General features: G+C 37.7%; 2 pseudogenes; both read right to left on the minus strand.

Annotated features, from left to right (window-relative positions):
• Positions 1–16,218: 16,218 nt before the first annotated feature.
• On the minus strand, positions 16,219–17,542 carry LOC112785605 (26S proteasome regulatory subunit 7-like; annotated as a pseudogene).
• A 62-nt stretch (positions 17,543–17,604) lies between these two features.
• LOC140173063 (26S proteasome regulatory subunit 7-like) lies at positions 17,605–18,214 on the minus strand (annotated as a pseudogene).
• Positions 18,215–23,393: the final 5,179 nt, after the last annotated feature.

A 23,393-nucleotide genomic window follows, 5' to 3' on the forward strand; every position in this document is an offset into this window, starting at 1 on the left:
TTCAATAAAAATCAATGCATATGTGATACAAGTTAAGAGAAAAGTTGATGCATGAGTATGTAATACAAAAGTGGGAAAATTTTGGGTAGCTAGGCATGATTTAAGAAAAGTATAGAGTGTATGTATAGGTAAGAGCTTAGGTTAATCAAAGATTCAATTTATAGCTCACTTAGCCATATATATACCCTCACCTTTACCTTGGCCCCATTACAACTTTAAAAAGACCTCATGATATTTGCATTAGTACATTAAATACTTGTTGATTGGTTAGGTGAAGAACAAGGTTTAGAAAACATGATTAGAGAAGAGTAGAGTGATTACCCTATACACTAGAGTAACTAGAGTGCATATACACCATCAGTGAGGGTTCAATGCTTAATTCTATGTTCCCTGCTCTCATGAGCTGTCTTCTTACAAGTTTACTTGTTTTTACTGTATAGTTTGAATTGGTGGAATTTAAGTTACTTTTGTCTTGAAGAACTTATTTATTTTTAACCAAGTAGGCAAAAATCATTTTAGCATATAGTTGCATTCATATACATAGGTTGCATTGCATTGCATGAGTCTTACTTTTTCTTACTCATTTATTTTATCTCCTTAAGCTAAGCATGAGGACATGCTAATGTTTAAGTGTGGAGAGGTTGATAAACCACTATTTTATGGTTTATCTTGTATTTAATTGAGTGGTTTTTGTCAAGTCTTTACCCACTTATTCATATGATTTGCATGATTTTATAATCCCTTCCTAGTATTATTTTATGATCGAAAACTTGCTTCCTAGAGATCTTTAATTAGTATATTTTAATTCTCCTATATACCATTCGATGCCGTGATCCGTGTGTTAAGTGTTTCAGACTTTATAGGGCAGAAATGGCTTAGAGAATGGAGAGGAAGCTTGCAAAAATGGAAGGAACACAAGAAACTAAGGAGATGACCAGCGAACACAAATGCACGCGCATGGCTCACGCGAGCGCGCAGAATGGAGAAAATTGCGGCGACGTGTGCGCGTGCCTGACACGTACGCGCAGATTGGAGTTTGCACGAATAACGCGCACACATGGACGACGCGTACGCGTGACAAGGAAAAACGTCAAATGACGCGCACGCGTGACCTGCACGATCTGCAAAATTAACAGAAAACGCTGGGGGCTATTTCGGGCCGCGTTTTGACCCAGATTTTGGCACAGAAACACAGAATAAAGCCAGGGAACATGCAGAGACTCAGGGGAGATGGAGATACACAATCACATATTCTCATTAGGATAGTTTTTAGGTTTCTAGATCTGAATCTAGAGGGAATTACTCTTCCTCTAGTTTCCCTTTACATTCCTAGTTTATTGCTTTCACTTTTTGGATACTAAAGAGTCATTACCTCCGTTGAAGATACTATTCTAGTTTGTTTCTTACTTACTCTTTTATTTATTTATTCCATATTCTTAATTCTTGTTTAAAGTGATAATTGGATTATTTTCATGGATTGTTAAGGCAAAGGATTACTTTTACTTTTAATTAATTTCTAACCCCTATTTTATTTTGAATTATTATGTCTTCTTCTTATATTTCTGTGAGTGTTATATCCATGTCAATGGAGTAGATTCCATACTTGACAAGGGGGTTGATTAAAAAGAGACACTTGAGTTGGAAGGCTTAAGTGCTGATTAAACTGGAAGTTGCTAGCTAGTTCTGTATTTACTAACGCTAGACCTTCCCAAGGGAGAGAACTAGGATTTGCGAATAAGAGTTAGCTCAATCACTTGACTTTCCTTTATTTAGTAATGGTTAACTAAGTGAAAACAACAACCTTTTTGATACTACACTTAAGAGATCCCAACAAGGATAGAACTTTCAATTAATCATTCCCCCAGTCAAGGCTTTTTATCTAGAATATTAATAATCATTCTTAGTTTTTATTGCTTTAATTCACAATTATTTAATTGCTCATTATTCAACTCTCAAACTCTCTTGGAAACTCCTAATTAATAAATTAGCATCCTTCCTTGCAACTCGTTGGGAGACGACCTGGGACTCATACACCCAGTATTTTTATTCTAAACTTTTTTTGTGACAACCTTTCTAAATTGATGAGGCATATTTTTGCTGGTTAAGAGCTATACTTGCAACGCTATTCTATTATATTATAATCTCTTAATTGGTCTAACTTCCGCAGCTCGTCAACGCGTCATACAATGAAGGAGATAAGAAGCTCATGACATCAAGTGGTACTTAAGCAAGATTAGTCCTAACTAACAATCAAACAAACAAACAATCAAGAGAGAAATGTAAGTATCAACATATTAACATATTCACACTAACCAATAGAATGGCACACATAAGCAATTTCCCGGCAACGGCGCCATTTTGATGGACGAAAATTCTTATGCCGGTATAGAAATTAGCAATGAGTCCGATCGTGAGTATAGTCTAACCGACACGCAAATATCGCATCAAACAATTCTAAAATCTATGACCGAGAGTGTTAATCCGGGGTCATCCTCCCTAGGAATTGCCTTAGAATGCACATTATTGATTAGGAAGTCTTTTGTGATTTTGAGAGTTGACGCAAGAATTCAAACTAGCAAAGGTGTACAACAATTAATTGGAATAAAGGCCTTGGCCAAGGGTGAGTAATGGAAGTTCCATCATTGTAGTTTCCTTCAATTGTGATAAGAGTAGATTATTGCTTCACTTAGTTAACCCCCTAATAATGGAGGAAAGTCAAGTGAAACTAACTAACTTAAGTTACAAGTCCTAGTCTCACCCTAGGGAAGTCTAGCTTTAGTGTACTCCAAGTCAATTAGCAATTCTCAATTCCTAATCAATAATTGATATCCACTACTCAAGTGTCTCCAATAACTCAACCCCTAAGCCAAGTAAGAGAAATCTACTCCATAGCTAGGGTTTTCATTTTCTCAAACAATTGGTAGGCAATCATAGAAGACATGATGAAATTGAGAGAAAAGAATTGAATTAAAGCTATCTAATTCAAGCAATCATCAACAATCAAGCAATTGAATGAAACTCCTCAACTAATTAAGCAAAATTCAAAGTAACAAGGTCACAAATCTAGATCCAAGTGATTGAATCAAAAGAACACTAATTGAGAGTAGAAGAAGAGTAGATCTACAACTTATATCAAAGTAAAAGTGAATTAGTAATGGATCTCACCAAGAAATCAAAGGAAAATTGTAAAGGAGAGAGTAAAATCCGAGAGAGAAGTTGGAGTTTCTCTTTCTAAAAGCAAAATGTAACTAACTACCCAAAATATCTAGAATTATGCCTAATTGTCTCAACCCCCCCAATCCTTGGTCTTCTTATGCTTTTTCCTCCAAAATTCTGCCCCAAAACAGGGCCTGCAACTACCTGAAATCGTTGGTCACGTTTTCTTCTTAAAAAATTAAGTGCGCCCATCGGCGCGTACACGCACAGTACGCGTACGCGTCCCTGGGGTTTTTCGCGACCTATGTGCAGGCGTACAGTGCGCGCGCACATCCAAGGATTTATGGTCCAGCCATATAAGCGCGCCGGCTTCTCGTCTCGGCTCCATCGCGCCGGCTCTGAGGGTGCACATCCACGCGTACGCATACGGTGCGCGTGCGCGCCCATGCCCAAATTCCAAAACTCTAATTTTTTCCATGCTCCTTCCATTCATGCATGCTTCCTTCATCCCTCTTAGCCATTTTTGCCCTATAACTTCTGAAACCACTTAACAAACGGATCATGGCATCGAATGGTAACAGAGGGAGATTATAATATATCAATTCTAATGCAAAAGAAGCATGTTTTCATCTATGAAGTAGAGTTGGGAAAGAAGCACAAAATCATGCATTTTTGTATGAATAAGTGTGGAAGATCATTGATAAAACCCTCAAAATCTATACATGATAAACCCTGAAAACGGGGTTTATCAATGGTTCTATTCAAAATATAATAAGCTGTGTTTACAGCCTTTGCCCAAAGGAATTTTGGAACTTCATTTTCACAAAGCATTACCCTAGCCATTTCTTGGAGACATTTATTTCTCCTTTCAACAACTCCATTTTGTTGGGGAGTTCTAGGACATGAAAAATTATGAGAGATTCCAAATTCATCATAAAAAGTTTTAAAATCTTGATTTTCAAACTCTTTTCCATGATCACTTCTTATGCAAACAATTTTCAAATCCTTTTCATTTTGGATCTTTTTGCATAAAGTTAAAAAAGCAATGAAAGTATCATTTTTATGAGGCAAGAAAAGAACCGATCCATATCTAGAATAGTCATCAACCACTATTAAGCCATAATGCTTGCCTCCTAAGCTTTGAGTTCTAGTTGAACCAAAAAATCAATGTGTAGCATTTTCAATGGCCTTTTGGTTGAGATGTCATCCTTGGGCTTAAAAGAGGATTTAGTTTGTTTGCCTAATCGACAAACATCACAAGTGATGTCTTTGTCGAATTTTATGTTAGGAAGACCTTTAACCAAATTTTTCTTTATTTAGAAATTTGAGACATGCTTGCATGTCCTAATTCTTATGCCATAGCCATTTTTCGGATTCCATAGAAGTAAAACATGCTACATTTTATTCTTTTAGTTCCTCTAAAGTAAGTCCATACACATTGTTGTATCTTTTAGCTTCAAACAAAATTTTACCGGATTTTTCACACACAACTAAGAATACCAATTTCTTGAAAATAACCAAATATCATAAGTCACATAGTTGGATAATGCTTAGTAGATTGTGTTTTAATCCATCAACTGGGAATACATCATTAATGAAAGAAGAGAAACTTTTACCCACTTTACCTATGACCACAATTTCATCTTTTACCATTATCACCGAAAGTCACAAAGCCTCCATCATATTTATCAAGCTTGATGAAGAAAGTAGACTTTTCGGTCATATGCCTAGAGCATCCACTGTCCAAGTACCACATCTCATCCTTCTTCTTGGATGCTAGGCAAAACTCATCAGATTGGCTGTGGTCGGCCATGAGGCAGGCTTGAGAGCTGTTGTCAGAATCTTCTTCTTCATCGGAATCATTCTCCAGATTTTCCCAAAAGACCATAAGCCCTTTCTTCTTGTCTTTTTGGGTCTTGTCTTCTTTCTTCAATTTTGGACAATCGTATTTGTAGTATCCCGCTTCCTTACAGTTGTGAAAAATGACCTTGCTTAAGTCCTTCTTTGGTCCTTTTGAGCCGCTTCCCCTGCTTCTTCCTCTTAGTTTCATCATTCTTCTGAGTTTTCTAGCAAAAAATACAAATTCGTCATCTGAACAACAATTACTGGATTCATCATCAAATGACTTAGCACATGATTTGAGAGCAACTCCTTTCTTTTTTGTGTCATTTTTTAAGTGAGTGATTTCATAAGTGGGTAGTTTTCCTCTCAGCTCATCATAAGTCATTTGACTAATGGTACTGCTCTCAGATATGACTATAGCCTTAGTTTTTCACTCTTTTGTTAGACTTCTTAGGACCTTTCTCAGTAGCATATATTCAGAGTATGTAATTCCCATAGCATCTAAGCCGTTGATGATGATGGAGAATCTTTCAAACATGTCACAATGGATTCTCGTTCCTTCATAGAGAACATCTTGTATTCTTTATACAACATGTCGATCTTGGTTTGCTTGACTTGAATAGTTCCTTCGCGTGTGACTTTGAGCTTATCCCAGATCTTCTTTGCTGTTTTGCATCTTAAAACTTTTCAGTATTCCTCAAAGCTGATTACACAGCTTAGCATGTTGACAGCCTTGGCATTAAGTTCTACCTTTTTCTTGTCATCTTCATTCTATTTGGCTTCAGTTTTAGGAGAGACAACTCCGTCAACGCCAGTTTTAGTGGAGATTTAGGGGCCATTCATGATTATCTTCCATAGGTTGTAGTCCACTGACTGAACAAAGATCTTCATTCTTTCTTTCCAGTAGTTGTAGTTTTTTTTCATTGAAGAATGAAGGTATGTTGTTGGACTATCCTTTTGTCAATTGTAAGCCACTAGGTTTGAACCACCGTTGCTAGCCATCAGGATCTTTTTCTCAAGCTACAAAGCTTGATCTCTGTGAGACCAACCTTTGATACCAAATGATGGTAATCAGTGGCTAAGAAAATAGGGGGTCAAATCTTGGCCTCCTTTTAACTTTGCTTGTAACTTTGCTTTCTGTTAAGAGAATACATGAGAGACTTTGATTTTGTCTCCTAACATGGTAGGAGCTAGAATAGAGTTTCTTGAAGGAATAGTAATGGAAAAACGTAGCTGAGTAGAGAAATCAGGAGATAATTTATTTTTGTCTTCAATATAGCAGAACCAGTAACAGAGAAGAGAGTAAAGAGTGACACGCAGATGTATTCTGGTTTGGCTACTCAGTACAATATAGCCTACATCCAGTCTCTATCACAATAATGATGGAATTTTACTATCTTTTCAACAGATTACAAACACCAATTCTCCCTAGGATCTACCCAATCCTATCTGGGATAAGTCCAAATTCTAACCCAACCTGAACTTGACTAGGACTCACCCTAGCTTTCAATTGCAAAGTGCTAACCCAACTTGCAGGAGAATCTCCTCAGGATCATGACATAAAATAGAAATACTAACAAAGGATTTCTGAAATAACTTAGACTTTTTCTCTAAGCTTAACTCTCTGCCTTTTTTCACTCATTGGCTTTTTTTTACAAAGCTCACCATGTTTGGCCTTTTCCAATGAAAATCAGACATACTAAACTGAGAAAAGATAAACTAAATGAAGAACACGAAGGAAAAGAATAAGAACAGCTTAGGGAGTTATGGGAACCCAAACCAGTGCTCTTTCTCTCTTGCATCAATCCTTGGTCGTTTACCTCTATTATAGAGGAGTGAAGCTTCCATGGCTTGAGGCATCTTCAACACATGGTTTGTCTTCTTCTCCAACAATCAGAATCCATAGTGGCGTGGTTAGAGTAAAGAGAAAGGACCAAGGCATTGACATGCTACCATACCTTTCTCTTTCATCCTTTTTCTTCAAGCTTCTTGACTTTGAGCCATTGATGTTTGCTTTGGCCCCAAGTTTATTTCTTTCCCGTTGATGAACCATTGAGTAGCTTTGACTTCATAACCTTCATAGTTTCTTGAACAGTGCTTGGGACACAAAATTTTTCTTCACAGTTTTTCGTTGAAGCATAAATGAAGAAACCACCTTTTTTGTGATTCTTTGTTGCGTTGAGATCTTACCTTTGTTGTAGCCCTTTTACTTTTCCTTCTTGCCTGAAAATGGAAGCTAGCTTTTCGTTCTTCTTTTTGCCCTAGCTCCAGATCTTTCCTCTTTCTTCTTTCTTGATTCAGAGATTAATGTGAATAGAAAGAAAAAAGGAAGAGAGAGAAGAGAGAGTTTTTTTGTTCGGTATAAGTGAAAGAAGATTCAAATGAATTGAAGTTTAAGTTTAGGAGTGTGAGATTTGGTTATGGATCACCGAGTTCGGTTTGAAGTGGATATGGGATCACTTTCCTTCTTTTCTCGCATATGGTTCAGCAGCTTGTAATGAAACAAAGTTTGGTTATGTTTAATATGATAATGGGCTAGAGTGCCTGTATGTGTATGTAGGCTTGTTCATGCTTAATGGGCCAGTTTCATTCTTCTTGAGCCAGTTGGATCAAATGATTTTTCTACACGCTAAACAAAATACATCAGACAACCAATTTGATATATATCCCAATAATGTTTAGTCATCACTTTAATCATGGTTTAGTTGTCTAAACTCAACAAAGACTAAAGTGAAAATCCTTAAAACTTTACTGGATCAAAACAAAGAATAAAATTTACAGAAACCAAAACAAAAAAATATTTCATAAAGATCAAAATCATATATAAACCCAAGTTATTTGATCATTGTAAGTTGTATGTCAACTCTATTAGGACTTTCGAATAAATTACCATTTGGACCCATGAAAGATGCAAGCGTTGACAATTGTACCCATATAAGAAAGAAACGACGATTGTAACCATAGAAGATAACCTCCATGTGGCAAAAGTATCCAAAGATTGGTTACGCATTTACTTCGTTAGTATCTGAACCTACGTGTCAATAAAAACCTCCCAAATCTATCTACGTCCACTGTTACTTTGACATGTGAGTGTTTCAGAGCTAGGAAATACAAAGATTCAAACCCTAGCATCCCTTTCTTCTCCAATCATTCCTTTCTTCTAGATCCCTTTCTCCTCCAATTTGAACTATGCCCTAGAAATTAACAGCATTATATTTTACGTTGGTCCTAAAATACGAACCGTGGTTGAGGACAACCCTTTAACCCCGAGAGATGTCTCTGCGTAAATTTAACTTCGTTACAAGTAATGCAAGTTGCAGCAACGCTTCGAGTTCGAAGTAGAAGAAGAAGAAGGAGGAGGAAAAGAAGCTTGACGGGAGATGTTTCTGTGAGATGAAGGTTGCGTTGATGGAGTCCAGCACGATGACGAATCCAAATAGATGGTTCATCTGATGTCCTCTTTGGAAGGTAATGGATATGCGTTTATTTTTTTGTGAAGGTTCCCCCTTTTTATTTGAATTTTAATTGACACTAGGGTGAGTATATATGTTGATGTTCCAGGTAAGAGACTGCAAATATTTTGTGTGCATTAGGTGGATGAGATCGAAGAAGGTTGGAAGAGTCTGGAAAAATCGTTAGTTAAAAGAAATATGGAGCGTTCTCATGCGAGACATGAAGATGGGTTGACAATTATTGCAGTTGGAGGGGAGAATCATGAGGTTTTATCGATGATGACAAGGAAGATGGAAAAATTTAAGGCTGAAATTAAAAGGAGCAGATTGTTGTTTGCAACCATCGCCTTGGGGGTGATGTTTTGTGTAGCTTGTAACTTGTATTTAGTGATCAAAATATATGAAGGGTGTATTTTGATATTGTTGTTTTCTATGAAAATAGTTTCTTGTTCTTTGAATCAGGATGTGGATTCGTGTGGATTCTCACTGTAGACCCTGGGTTAGTCTTGATTATCTCTTTTGCATAATCACGAAGTCTTGCATACTGAGCAATCTTAGAATCCCTAATCCTCTCCTTTGCTTTGACCATGGATCTGTAAATTTTTCTCTCATTGATCAACACATCATACTCAGCTCTAAAGAATTGATCAGCGTTCCTCACTGTTAAACTTGGTTGCAACCTTATTCTCTCCTCCAATTCATCAACAACCCGCTTTTCATCAGCTAACTTACAATGATTGTCTCTGCTGCAGGTATGTTCATTAACAAAAGTCTTCACCTGATAACTCAGAGGAAAGGACCTCTTAGCACAGTATATTTGCCAGGAAAAATCCTCATCATAGCATATTGCCTTACTTCTGGTTGAGTCACAACGAGGAAAGAATATGTTTCTTCCAAGGTTGATGTTAAACTTTCAGACTGCCTTTCTGAATTGATTAAGTGTTTCAAACTCCATCCCCAACTCCAACCGGACTTGCCTAACATGAGCATCAACATTGCTCTGAGGGAAAACTTGAGGTTGATCTGCATCTTCATCATTTGCTATGCTCCTCAGTTCTTCTGACTCATAGCAATGATATAAAATATTTTCATTAGAATAGTCCTCCTCAACAACAGGGATATAAAAGGATGGAAGCTTCTCAGGATCAGGGTTAGGTATGAATGATTGTCTAATAGGAAGAGGCATCTTTGCTGATCTTCTCTTGTTCACTTTAGGCCTTACCTCAGCTTGCTCATTTGGATTGGATTGATTATTTTAGGGAGTACTATTCGTATCAGATGGTAGAATTGGGTCTCATTGTGAGAGTGGGTTCTTATATGGCTGTGGAATGTACTGGGTTAATTGTTCAACTGCTTGGCCTTCGTTCTCACTGGATCCTAATGCAAAAACTTGTGTTAGAGATGTTGAACTAGCATTATGCCTTGGCTGCTGGTCATGCTCATTGGGGTGTTGTGAAGGCTGGGACTGATTGGATGAAGGCTCGTTTGATTGCACAAGCGTTGTGGGAGGCTAAGATACCTGCTTTGGTGATTGAGTTGGTTGAGTTGGTTGTTGAAGTCTTTCTTGGGCCACATTGCAACTGTCCTCATCCTGGGACTGAACTTCAATATGCTTACTTGCTTCATGGGCCTCCTCCCTATTTTAGGCCTGACTCCTGCTATGGGCCCCATGACAGCCTGTACATGACCCACTATTTCAACATCATCATCATCTTCAACAACTATAAGTCTTCTTTTTAGAGTCTTTTTTGGAGTTGGAATTCTCTTAGCACATGTCTTTAACCTCATTTTTGTATGAGTGATGTTCTCTTCAACTATAACAGGAATATTTACCGGGTGCTCTGTATATAACTCAATCCTGTTACCATTTTACAGCTGTCTCATACATTTTAACTATGTCCATATCAGCTCTTAACATTTTTATCCCATTATCAAGCTCTTTACCCGGTTCTAGCCAATAAAAATCAGTGATGGACGTATATCCAATGTCCTTCCGCAAATCACTGATGAAAAATTCATTCAGGGTATCGACATTAACCCTCTCAATCTCTGTTACTTCCCCACCAACATACAACAGCTTCCTACATGGACCTCTCTCAAACCTTCCTCTATGATTAATAGAAAGAGTTATATGGATGGTGGCCATCTCTGCAAGAAAGACAATAAAAGATCATTCTGTGTAACTACATCAAATTCAAGTGTACGAGAATAAATGTTGAAACTGCAGGTGAAAAACTGAATTTTTAAAAAATGTTAATTAAAGATAAATTTCAATAAGATAAGCAAAGGTAAATTCAATTTGACATGTTCACATATATAAAAGAAAGATAACAGAAATTAAAAAAAACAAACAAGGCAATCCAATTTCCTCCCTTATAGAACATTTGTTCTGTTCTTAGACGCCAACATTAACAATCAATCTTTGTGCAATGTCATGCATATATATAAGAGAAATCCAACAACAACAACAACAATAACAACAATAATAATATAAATAAACAAACAAACAGTGGTACTTCGATCGCTAATGGATAATGGCATAAGAGATTTCTTCAAAATTGATAATGGCATACCTCTATCATGAAGCAAAGACAGCGAAATGTTTTCCACAATGTTTTACTCCGTACAATCGCATTGATTAGACGGGGGAAATTATTTGTCGCGGCATGGAGGTGCGTCATTGTCTTCTCCGACTTTGGACAGTGGTGGTGGCAACGATTGAGCTCTGCTAGGGCACACAGTGGTGTGAAGAGCTTTTTTGTCCAATTTCTTTAACAAAAAAATGTTAAAGTATACGTAGATAGGTTCGAAGGGGTTTTGTTGCCACGTAGGTTCGGATACTAATGGACCAATTGCGTAACCAATGTCCGAGTACATTTGACACACGAAGGTCATCTTGCGTAGTTACAATCGTCGTTTCTTTTTTATATGGATATATTTGTCAGCGTCTACATCTTTTATAAGTACAAATGATAATTTATTCTTTGACTTTCCATACAATACAAGCCCTTCTTTCAAAATATCTCTAGCTGCTGCTACGATGCTCAATTTTTAATTCCTTATTTTATAAATATTTAAATACAAAAATTTAGAAACATGTCAAGTTTTAATAAATTGCACTGAAGAAAATAATTTGAAGGGGATAACTTAAATCTATGAAGTCTAACTTAGTACATGATACATTAAAATAAATTAGTTAGACATCTGATGAAAAATATTAATATGATGTTAACGTGATGAATTATGCACTAAAATTAGTCATAACGTCATAATTTGAATGTTAAGCTTCTAAGCTCTTTTCTATCATGTAAATATGTGCAATTGCACACAGAAATTTGATATCAAATTAGATTTATCAAATTAGATTCCAAATCGAATGCAAGTGATAGTTCGAATGATGATTTTATGCTCGACGGCCTAGGCAACATTCCTTATGAATATAAACATGCTATTGGATTATCTGAATCTATACTCTAACCTTGGGTTAAGCTATCAGATGATAGTCCTCTTCCCAAAAAGCCTTTTTTGTTTCCTCCATCTTCTGGCTTGTTATTAAGCCATAACAAGACTGTTAAACATGCTTCGGAACGTCAAGAGTATTTCCATAGACGTATTTCAAGTCCGAAACTACCACCCAAGTTAATAAAGTGTGACATAATTGGATATTTGCAGTATTATTCAAGGGGTGTTGTAACATTTTGAAGAGGTTGGAATTTGCTAATGTTGTTACAAATATTATTCTTCATGCTTTGCAGGTGGCACAATTTTTTGTTTGTTTCTTGGGACTGTATTGTAACTTCGTTTTAGTGTCTTTGTGCAATATGTATATTATACTAGGTGGTTGTATAAAAGAATTTTGTAGGGCTAGAGTTAGCACCAATGAAAACTATACAAAAAAGAAACCGGATAGAAGTGGATTTAGAATTAAAATAAAAAATCCGAACTTACATGACCGTTAACGTTATCAATATCAGAAGTGTGATATATATTGTATATTCATTAGCTAGAAGTGTAGTTTTTATTTGATGTGTGTTTGGTTATGGTGTTTGACTATCAACAGGTACTTAGCCTTCATTTTTATTAATGGAATTGAAAAAAAAAATTTTGTTTCAACCCAAAACAAATACATTTAAATTCTTGGAAAGTATTTAATGGCACTAAATTAGATATGATAATAGAAATTGAAGACCTGATATAAGTATCGATTTCCACTCAAACATCAGTCTACCTCAATTCTTATACATGATCTTCATTTCTTGATAAAACACAGATTGTTTTAATTAAGCATATTGATTAATCAAATTCATAGGGCAAGTAACCATTATTCAGCAACAAAATCATTCTCGCAGCCTGAAAAAATTACATTTGAGTATAGCCGCTTTTGGGTTATTGACATAGCAGAATTACAAAATCTAACCTCACAAATGTAAAACGCTTTCTTCAGTCTCACTTCTAGCTTGTCACCTTGGAACTGATAGACCGAGCTCTCTAGAACAAATGAACAAAGTCTTAGTTAGAAACATCCTGGAGAAAATAAAGAATGCTTACATAAATCAACGAGCCAGAGTGAAAGAACATCAACAGATCAACTTCAAACAACATAAAATTCCTATGGCAACTGGAAGATCTAAGATCCATTAATCCATAGCAATGGTGTTTGTACAATTTTAGTCACAAACATGTATGGACAGTAGACACATTATGAGGTGACTATTATCTATTATTCTCCAAGCGCTTCGGACAGCAAAGAAAAATATCCCACCTTAAGAACAACATGCATGTCTCACGTCCAATCAATTCCATCTGGCGAAAGTAGCAGTTATGTTAACTACCAACCGTATACTTATTTACTATAAAAGGATAATCTGATTTATATAAATTTTAAGCCAAATGTTCTCATCCTAGAATCAGGTTGTTCAATAACAGTCCTTGATTATCTATTCAACATTAATGCACTCCTAATTTCAGTTTCCTTACATTTTTCCTTTCATTTCTTAATATATCCCACCAGTAAATTATGGAGATTTATACCAACAGATCGATAACACAAGAAAGATGTGGTATAACCATCGCGTAGCATGGTTGTTTTATTAATTTGAAGATTTCTTATTAAAATCACATATATGTTATCTGTTAAGGTTAAGGAGCAGCGAAAGTATTGTAATAAATTGACCTCAATGAAAACTTTGGAATCTAATTGTATCCATCACACCAGAATCATCATACTAATTAATGGATGGAAGAAACATTGCGACTAATCCAATGGGACATCAAACCAAAATACAACAAGTACCACAATTTACTAAGTCTTGACCCAATAGATGAGTTTGGCAACAAAAAATGATTAGAAGACGCATGAAATCCTCTTCATATTTAGATTGCTAAGTTCTAAATTGTTTTAACAGTTTTTTCCATGGTTTCCAAATCTCCCTCCACCGCTTCCATTAGACTAAGCATTCATCTTATCCACTCTCCCTTCCTCCTTACAAGGACTTGTATAGGCTTCCTTAACGCATCAAACTGAAATAGATTACCAAAAATACCCCCATCTAATGTTTTAATTGTTCATCACATTTATTACATTTTAAGTACATGAAAAATATCAAAGAACTAGTCATTTGGGGTTTTCTAAAGGAAATCACCAGACCTCTTTCAAAGAACAATTGATTGCAAGTGCAAGATACTCAACCTCAAGGCCTTAGCAAGAAAATATTGAGTGAAGAAAAAGGAATGAATGTTGTCAATTATTCTAGAAATGATGCTTAAATTGACTTCACAATTTTCACTCGTAAAACTTCTTAATTTCAGTTTTCAGTTTTCAGTTTTCAATTCCAAAACAAAAGAAAACAGGAGGGCATTACTGCACATGAAAATATGAAATCCATTATCCTAACGTACATTTTGTGAAAAAAGCACAACATTTTTATGAAACAGATATGGCTGTATTATAAGATTGCTAAAGAGATTATTATTAAATGTTAAAAGAACACTTAATCTTTTCATACTTGGTAATGAGGCAGTAGGTCAAAAGTGACTGGTCCTGCAAGCTCCCAATTATCTATGTGCCTGCAGGAACCAAATTTTATAGTTAGTTGATAACATCGCATTCACTTTGTACTTTTTGGCATTCAAACTGTTTTATACACAAAACCAATCTACCCAGCTAACAATGCCCCCACTATAAATTAGAGTCAAATTAGACCATGCGTGAGGCTGTTCCACCTTCCAAAACATTTAAAAATGTTCTAGATAGATTGAGCAGAGACACACTACATTTCAAGATTGTGGTAGAAACCAATAAGAGGATCCAGTGGTTCAACAAAGTCCAAAAACCCAATGCAACTTTCTATCAACTCACAGTAGAAAATCTTGATTTCATCCGAGCAATCTATCTAACGCTTTCCATGTAACTACTGTTGGTTCATCCGTATTGTAGTAGCTCGATTCTTAAATAATAAACATACATTCCTTTAGTCCATATATAACAATGTCTTTTCCACTTCAAGAGCTTATTGTGTTTTCAGATTTCCTCCTTCTATGTTTAGAGCAGCATATTAGGAAGGGGAAAAAATGCATCTTTCATCAAAGCTAATCCAATATCTAAACATGTTACTCAGTACAATTCACAGAGAAATTTCAATCTATGAAGCAAGGAAACTAGCAACTCACAGTTGAAGAATTTTTATGGAGGAAAAAGTAAGTATTATAGGCTGGGAGAGGTGCAGCAGAGAGTACCCTGTGATAGCACTCGGCAGCTCCGAGATGTTCTCAGGCATGACGTCATCCTCGCCGTCGCAACCGCACTTTGCAGTGGCAGCATCGACTGCGCGCATCTCAGTTCCGGAGCAACCCTACAACAACAATCACAACGAGAACAACACTGGAATAAAAATTTCGAGCTTTTGAGGAGTTAGTTTTCCTTGGGAACTTGGAAAATAACGACACAGTGGAAAAGAAACCTGGTTAAAATGGATCGGCGAAGAGGAGAAGTAGTGGTGGCGGTGTTGGTGGCTGAGTTGGAGAAGGATGAAGAGCGAAGAGTGGATTTGATGGTTGATTTTATGGAAGAAAATGAAGCTGCTCTTTGCGCGATTCTGCTGCACGCTGAAGCCATTTATGAAGAGGATCGTGAGAACGGTAACAGCGCGATGCAAAGGGTTTATGGTTTTGCGTCTTGCACTGTTGCACTTGCACCACAACGTTGATGCTCATTTTTTTTATTCCTTAATCCTTATTATACACACCTATTTTTTTGCATGATCAGACTCACAACGCAAAAAGTACGTGACGATATGTAATTGGATACTTAAATTGATATTTCAATACAAAAATTTGGAAACCAAAATGTCAAATTCTAATAAATATTATCCACTGAAGAAAATAGTTTGACGGGGATAACTTAAATATATGAAGTCTAACCTAGTATATGATACATTAAAAAAGTTAGTTATTGAAATCCGATGAAAAATATTAATATGTTAACGTGATGAATTATGCACTAAAATTAGTCGGTCATAACATTGAAATTACAATGTCAACTTTCTATGCTCTTTCCAATCATGTAAATATGTGCAATTATTGTACACAGAAATTATTCAATTACTCCTCTGATAACTTTGTTGTTCCAATTTTCCCAAAATAATAATGGCAAATTAATTTCCATCAAATCCATACTTTAGTGTAACAAGGGAAAAAGGTTTGGTACAAGAGAGTAAACCTTAAAAGTATGCATTCCAACATGCAAGTTTCACAAACTACTGATGAAAATAATAACCAAATACCCCTTGAAACATTTTTATGCTAAACTGGTCTCTTATAGAAATAGGCAACAAAAGAATGAACTCAGTTGTAGACCATATACTTCGGAGTTGCACTGAGCTTCTGGTATCCCTTGATCACTTTGTTTACTGCTCAAGGAAGTCCTTCTCTGTTACAGTCTTCGTTCTGGCCCGGATTCCGTACATATCGGCTTCGGTGCACACACTCCTTATATCAGCTCCTGAAGATAAACAAGAAAATCAATGTCTACTAGCAACCGAGAATGGAGCACAATGGAACCACAGAGTTATCAAATTTGCTCAAGAAACATTCAAGTATTTCTCAGTGTGGCTGGAGGGCTTGAAAAACAACAGAAACTGGAACATGAAATATAGATAATGCCGAAATAGAAATGCATTAACAGTATGGGCCTAAGTTAAGAATACTATCCACAATGCTGAGATACTTAACAGTGCTAGTGTGGTTAAAAAGTATGGGCCAAAATTAAGAATCGCCAAGTTTTAGAGGAATTCTCACCAGTGGAATTCGGGCAAATCCGAGCTAGAAGTTCGCAACGGATGTCCCTTTCGCAGTTCATGGTTCTTGTGTGAATCTTGAATATCTGCGTCCTACTTTCTAAATCAGGAAGACCAAATTCCACTTTACGTTACAATCGTCCAGGCCGTAGTAGTGCCGGATCTAGTGTGTCGGGTCTAACAAAAAAGCCATAAATGATCAGACATCTAGCACCTTACAGGGTTTGAAAATAACAAATTTAAGTGCATACTTGATCATTCTCATCAAAACATCTATAAAAACATTGAAATAAAGGGGGAAAATAATTTGATGGGCAAATCAACCAACCTGTTGGTTGCCATGAGAACTTTGATGTTTCCACGAGCATCAAACCCATCAAGCTGATTCACAATTTCAAGCATTGTGCGCTGAACCCCATTGTCACCACCGACACCATCATCAAACCTTGCACCAGCAATTGCATCAACTTCATCAAAAAAGACAATGCAAGCATTCTTTGAACGAGCCATCTGCAGGAGATAACAATTTTAGTTGAATGATATATCAAACAATGATCAAAAGCTAAACACGGGTCCTAGGAAAATATTTACCAGAAATAGTTCCCAAACCATCCGAGCTCCCTCACCAACATATTTCTGAACCAGTTCACTTCCAATAACCCTTATAAAACAAGCATCAGTCATATTAGCCACAGCCCTTGCTAGAAGTGTTTTGCCAGTTCCCGGGACAATAACAAAGAACTCCCTTTGGAGGGTCAATTCCAAGCTTGACAAATTTCTCTGGATGAAGCATAGGAACTTCAACGACCTAGAAAGGAAATTAATAATTTAGTGCCACGTAATATAATTTATTTCCTTTATTATAATTTAGAAAATGGAGAATTTGTAGTATTTACTTCTCGCATCTTTTCAATCTGCTCCTTACAACCACCAACATCATTATATGTCACATCAGGCTTCTCTTCAACCATCATCATGGTAACACTCGGATCAATCTTTGGTGGCAAAAGGAATTTGAATCTGATATTTGTTTCTATCAACCCTGCAATTATAATATGAAGGTCAAACAAACAGCACACATGACAATAAAGTTCCTCTTTTTTACATGGTTATTATTAAATTTACTGATAAAAGACATACCCAACACACATCCCTTCCTCTATGTCAGTGGGGGAAACTTTGTCACCAAGGCCAACAACAAACTGTCATCAATAAAGCAAAAGGAACATTAGACCCAATTTCAAGAAATGAACAAAATGAAGAAACTTGGCATCACATTTGGATTTCATAATGCTTGCAAATCATTGAGATGCAAGTTATGTTCATCAAGTGAAGCTGAACATCTTGAAAACAAATAAATTATCCGAAAATAGGTAACAGTATAGGCACCTTAGCAATCTGTTTCACATTGATAACATATTTAGCATCTTCGGAGTTTGGATTTATAATCTTTGTGCACCTTGCCACCTGTTAAACAAATAACAATAGTTAAAAATTGTATGAAATTTAAAACATACGAAGAAAATCAATCCCACCCGCTCCCCAACTGCCAAAAAAAAAAGGACCTGAAGAGGCTACTCCTCCTGCATCATTTGCTTATCAGACACAAGATCCCACTGGCTTGGTGCGGCTAAACCAGTATCAGATTCCTTGATACCTATTACCACAAGAGGAGGCTAACATCTAAGACACTGAAAATGTAAACAGCAATGAAAATGGCAGATGTTCATTTCTTGAGACCAGTTTACTTTGATGAATGGGCACAAACTAATGACACCACTTATGTGGAAGACGTGATAAATTTCGGGATAGGAGAAGGATACTAAATTAACAACCATTTATAGTCATCAAAACGGGAAACAAAGATAATCAGCAACAGCTACATCTTGATTCAACTTACTTTAATTTAGCAACTTACTTTAATTTAACAACAAAATGCAACTTACTTTAATTTAGCAACAGAAAGATCTACCAAGAAACTAAGATGTGCAGTAACAAGCTAAATATTTTGCACATACCACATAAGTCATTCACTTTCTTTGCCATATCTTTGATTTACTTGTCAACTTTTTTGATACTTGTGGAGTATGGTCCCAAACCCTGCATACATAAAATATATTGTCGAAGTCTGTTTGAAACACACCAACGATGAGAAAACCAATGATCAAGGAAAAGCATTTTTGGTGAACAACAATATAGAGAATCCAAGAGGAAGTCAAGCATCAACAAATGAGGAAACCATCTCTGTATCAAAGTATTACTTATTTTCCTTTAAACTATGGAAGAAAGACATTCAACAACTTACACATGAATTGACAAATCAGAAAATGCTCTTTTTAAACAATAGCATTCAAGCTTTTCTCAATAGGAAGATTCAGCTGCATGAATCAGAAAGTGCCATAGTGCCCTATTGTAAACCATATATATAGTTAAACCATCAAAATCTAGACCTTTTTCTTAAAAAACAATTTTGCTTATAACTTATCATGGTCTTATTCTACCTTAAGCCATTGAGCTACCATATACCTTAATTGTAACTAAATTCTCTGATTGGGCACCCTCATTATCTTTTCAAGCTAGATACAACTAAAATCTCAAATTTACATAACCATTACAAAAAACAACACACAAATCCCAATCAGCAACCTAAAAACCCTTGGCATCCAAAAAGCTCACAATCGCAGGAATATCAAATTTTTTCAAAATAAATATAAAATTCAATCATTTCGAATTTTATACATATTAATAATATAAAAAAAATAATAAATTACCATTTGTATCCATAAAATATATAAATACTGACAAATGTATCCATATAAAAATAAAACGACAATTGTAACCACGGAAGATGGTCGTCGTGTGCCAAAAGTACCCGGACGTTGGTTAAGCCATTTGTCTGTTAGGCTACTTTTGGCACACATAAGCCATCTTCTGTGTCGTTTTATTCTTATATGGATACATTTGTTAGCGTCTATATCTTTCATGAATACAAATGGTAATTTATTCAAATAAAAAACTAATACTCTAAATTATTAAACTAACTAATTAGTTTTAGTGGTTATTCATTTATTGTAAGTCATTACATAAAGAAGATTGTGGATTCAACTCTCACTTCCTTTATTATATACCTAGTTTTTATAAAATATGTGTTATATATGAAGTACGGATAGAGTAGAGTATGATAGAATACACCCTAAACTCATATCTTACTCGCAGATCGAATAACCTACTGTTCATACCCTGACCCAACGCTAAGGCCCAGGACCCAAGTAAAAAGGCCCAACCCAAAGGGTTGACCTCACCCAGTACCAATCTTCGTCTTAGGAAGTCGGTACTCGTCACGACTTGCTCTAAAGAAGTCGGGAACGAGGGTTAGCTGGCAGATAGGCACTCATTTGAATAAATAACTGCCCCTAGAATCTCTCTACCCACTTCCACAAGCCATATCTTAACTTCCCTAAGATAAAGGGACGGTTAACACCCTAAAAAAGTGGCACTACTCCAACGGTGGTTATTGGTTCACCACTATAAATACACTGACACTTCTCAGGTATCTCTAAGTCCCAATACTCTCTAGACCTGTTAACACTCTTGCTAACTTAGGCATCGGAGTGTCTTTGCAGGTACCACCCCCCATTCTTTCGCATGCACAAGTCGGACGGAGGGCGCCGAGTTGCAGATCCACTTGAGATCCTCCTCCTTCATACGTTTGGGCCAACCAACGCCGTCCAGCCCATTAATCTCTGGTTACCCATCATAACATTGGCGCCGTTGCTGGGGACCCGAGAGATCAACCAGTGATGGCGGATAGATCCCCTGAAGAGGGTCATGTAGAGACAGATTCTGAACAAGAGAATCTGAACACCGGAAACAATGAGGTAGACCTGACCCTTCACCAGGAAGCCAATGACCAACACAGGGAAGGCACCTCCGGAATACAAAATCCGAAGGTGAATTCTTCAGAAGGGCGCGAATCAGAGATAGAGGGACCATCCCATGCAACTGAGCTCATGGGATTAGTCCACAGTCGCCTCGAACAGTTAGAACAGGAACGGGAGCGACAAAAGGAAACTGAAAAGAACCTAAAAGAGGAGATGGAGCGACGAAAAGAGTTAGAAAGAAAACTCTTAAAGTTAGAATCCTCCCTCAAAGGTCAGAACTCCCGTGACGGTAGAGAAGAGTCGCCCCTAGGGGGGAAGATCCTTTTAGTGAGGACATAATGAGGGCAAAAGTTCCGAGAAACTTTAGAAGCCCCGATATGGACCTCTACGACGAAACCACTGATCCGAAGCATCACTTGAGCAATTTTAAAAGTCGGATGTATCTGGCTGATGCTTCTGATGCTACGCGATGCAAAGCTTTCCCGACAACCTTGTTGAAAGCGGCGATGAAGTGGTTCGACAGCCTCCCCCCGAGGTCGGTTACTAGTTTTGAAGACCTCTTAAGGAAGTTCTTGATGAGGTTCTCTATCCAGAAAGACAAAGTAAAACATGCACCAAGCCTCCTGAGAATAAAGCAGGAGGTCGGAGAATCCTTACGAGCCTGTATAGAAAGGTTCAACAAAGCATGTTTAGAGATTCAAGACCTGCCCACAAAGGCAGTCATAATGGGGTTAGTCAATGGGCTTAGAGAAGGTCCCTTCTCACAGTCCATATCCAAAAGACACCCCATCTCTTTAAGCAATGTGCAGGAAAGAGCTGAAAAGTACATCAACATGGAGGAAAATGCTAAGCTGGGAGACCTGAGTTGGCGACCTGGGCACCCTCCCTCAACAAAAGAGAGGGAGAGGGAAACCAAGAAGAAGGAAGAACTCGGTCTCGATAGACCAAGAAAATATCACTCTTATACTCCTCTAAAAGTCTCCATAGTGGATGTATACAGAGAGATTTGTAATACGGAAAGGCTGCCACCCCCCAGACCCATTAAAAATAAAAAAAGGGGGAGCCGCAACGACTACTGTGAGTACCATAAGATATATGGTCACTCCACAAATGACTGCTACGACCTTAAAAATGTGATAGAAAAGCTGGCTAGGGAAGGTCGGCTCGACAGATATCTCATAGAAAGGTCGGATAGTCATGGGAAGAGAAAGCGAGATGATACGGATAGAAGAGACCCAGCACCACAGACTCCGGAGAGACATATCCACATGATCTCAGGAGGGTTCGCGGGAGGGGGACTCACCAAATCCTCTCGCAAAAGGCATCTCAAGAGAGTCTACCAGGTCGGAGGAGAGTCATCCGACCTCCCTACTATTTCATTCACGAAAGAAGATGGGCAAGGAATAATCCCTGGACATGATGATCCAGTGGTAATAACTATGATCCTGGCGAATGCCCATCTCCATAGAACCCTAGTGGACCAAGGAAGCTCAGCGGACATCCTTTTTAAGCCCGCTTTTGATAAACTAGGGTTGGATGAGAAAGAGTTGAGAGCTTACCCCGACACCTTATACGGATTAGGCGACACGCCAATAAAGCCACTGGGATTTTTGCCCCTCCACACCACTTTTGGAAAAGGGGAAAAATCAAAAACTCTGAGTATAGACTTCATAGTCATCGATGTAGGGTCAACATATAATGCTTTAATCGGCAGAGCTACCCTTAATCGACTCGGAGCGGTGGTATCCACTCCTCACCTTTGTATGAAATTTTCGACCCAGCGGGGATAGCAACGGTAAGGGGGGACCAGAAATTGGCAAGGAAACGCTACAATGAAAGCCTAAACCTGAGGGGAAAGGGCTGAGAAATCCACACAATAGAGCTCGGAGGTGCAAGGGTTAGAGAAGAGCTACGACCACAGCCAGGAGGAAAAACCGAAGAGATACAGGTCGGCGAAGAAGAAGGAAAAGTCACTCACATAGGAGCCAACCTAGGGGAAACCCTAAAACAAGGGTTGACTAAGCTCCTAAGAGATAACTCCGATCTCTTCGCCTGGAAGGCCTCCGACATGCCAGGAATAGACCCCAAGCTCATGTCCCACAGGCTTTCGGTCTACTCGGGGTCCCGACCTGTACAACAAAGAAGACGCAAGCTCGGCCCGGAACGAGCCCTGGTAGTAGAAGAGCAAGTACAGGCACTCCTAGAAGCTGGCTTCATCAGAGAAGTCAAGTACCCAACATGGCTAGCCAATGTAGTGCTAGTCAAAAAACAAAATGGCAACTAGAGAATGTGTGTCGACTATACCGACTTAAATAAGGCCTGTCCCAAGGACCCTTATCCACTGCCAAGCATTGATACCCTAGTAGACTCCAGCTCGGGGTATCAATACTTATCATTCATGGACGCCTACTCGGGATATAACCAAATCCCGATGTATGTGCCAGACCAGGAGAAGACATCATTCATCACACCCAGAGCTAATTTCTGCTACGTGGTCATGCCATTTGGATTGAAAAATGCAGGGGCCACATACCAGAGGTTGATGAATAAGGTGTTCACCTCTCACCTGGGAAGCCTAATGGAAGTATACGTCGACGACATGTTGGTGAAAACCGAAAAAGAAGTCGACCTCTTGTCAGATCTCTCACGAGTCTTTGACACCATAAGGTTACACGGGATGAGACTAAATCCCGCAAAGTGTGCCTTAGTGGTAGAGGCAGGAAAATTTCTAGGGTTTATGCTGACACAAAGAGGGATCGAAGCAAATT

The sequence above is a fragment of the Arachis hypogaea genome, chromosome 20 (genome assembly GCF_003086295.3).
Source record: "Arachis hypogaea cultivar Tifrunner chromosome 20, arahy.Tifrunner.gnm2.J5K5, whole genome shotgun sequence".
NCBI lineage: Eukaryota > Viridiplantae > Streptophyta > Magnoliopsida > Fabales > Fabaceae > Arachis > Arachis hypogaea.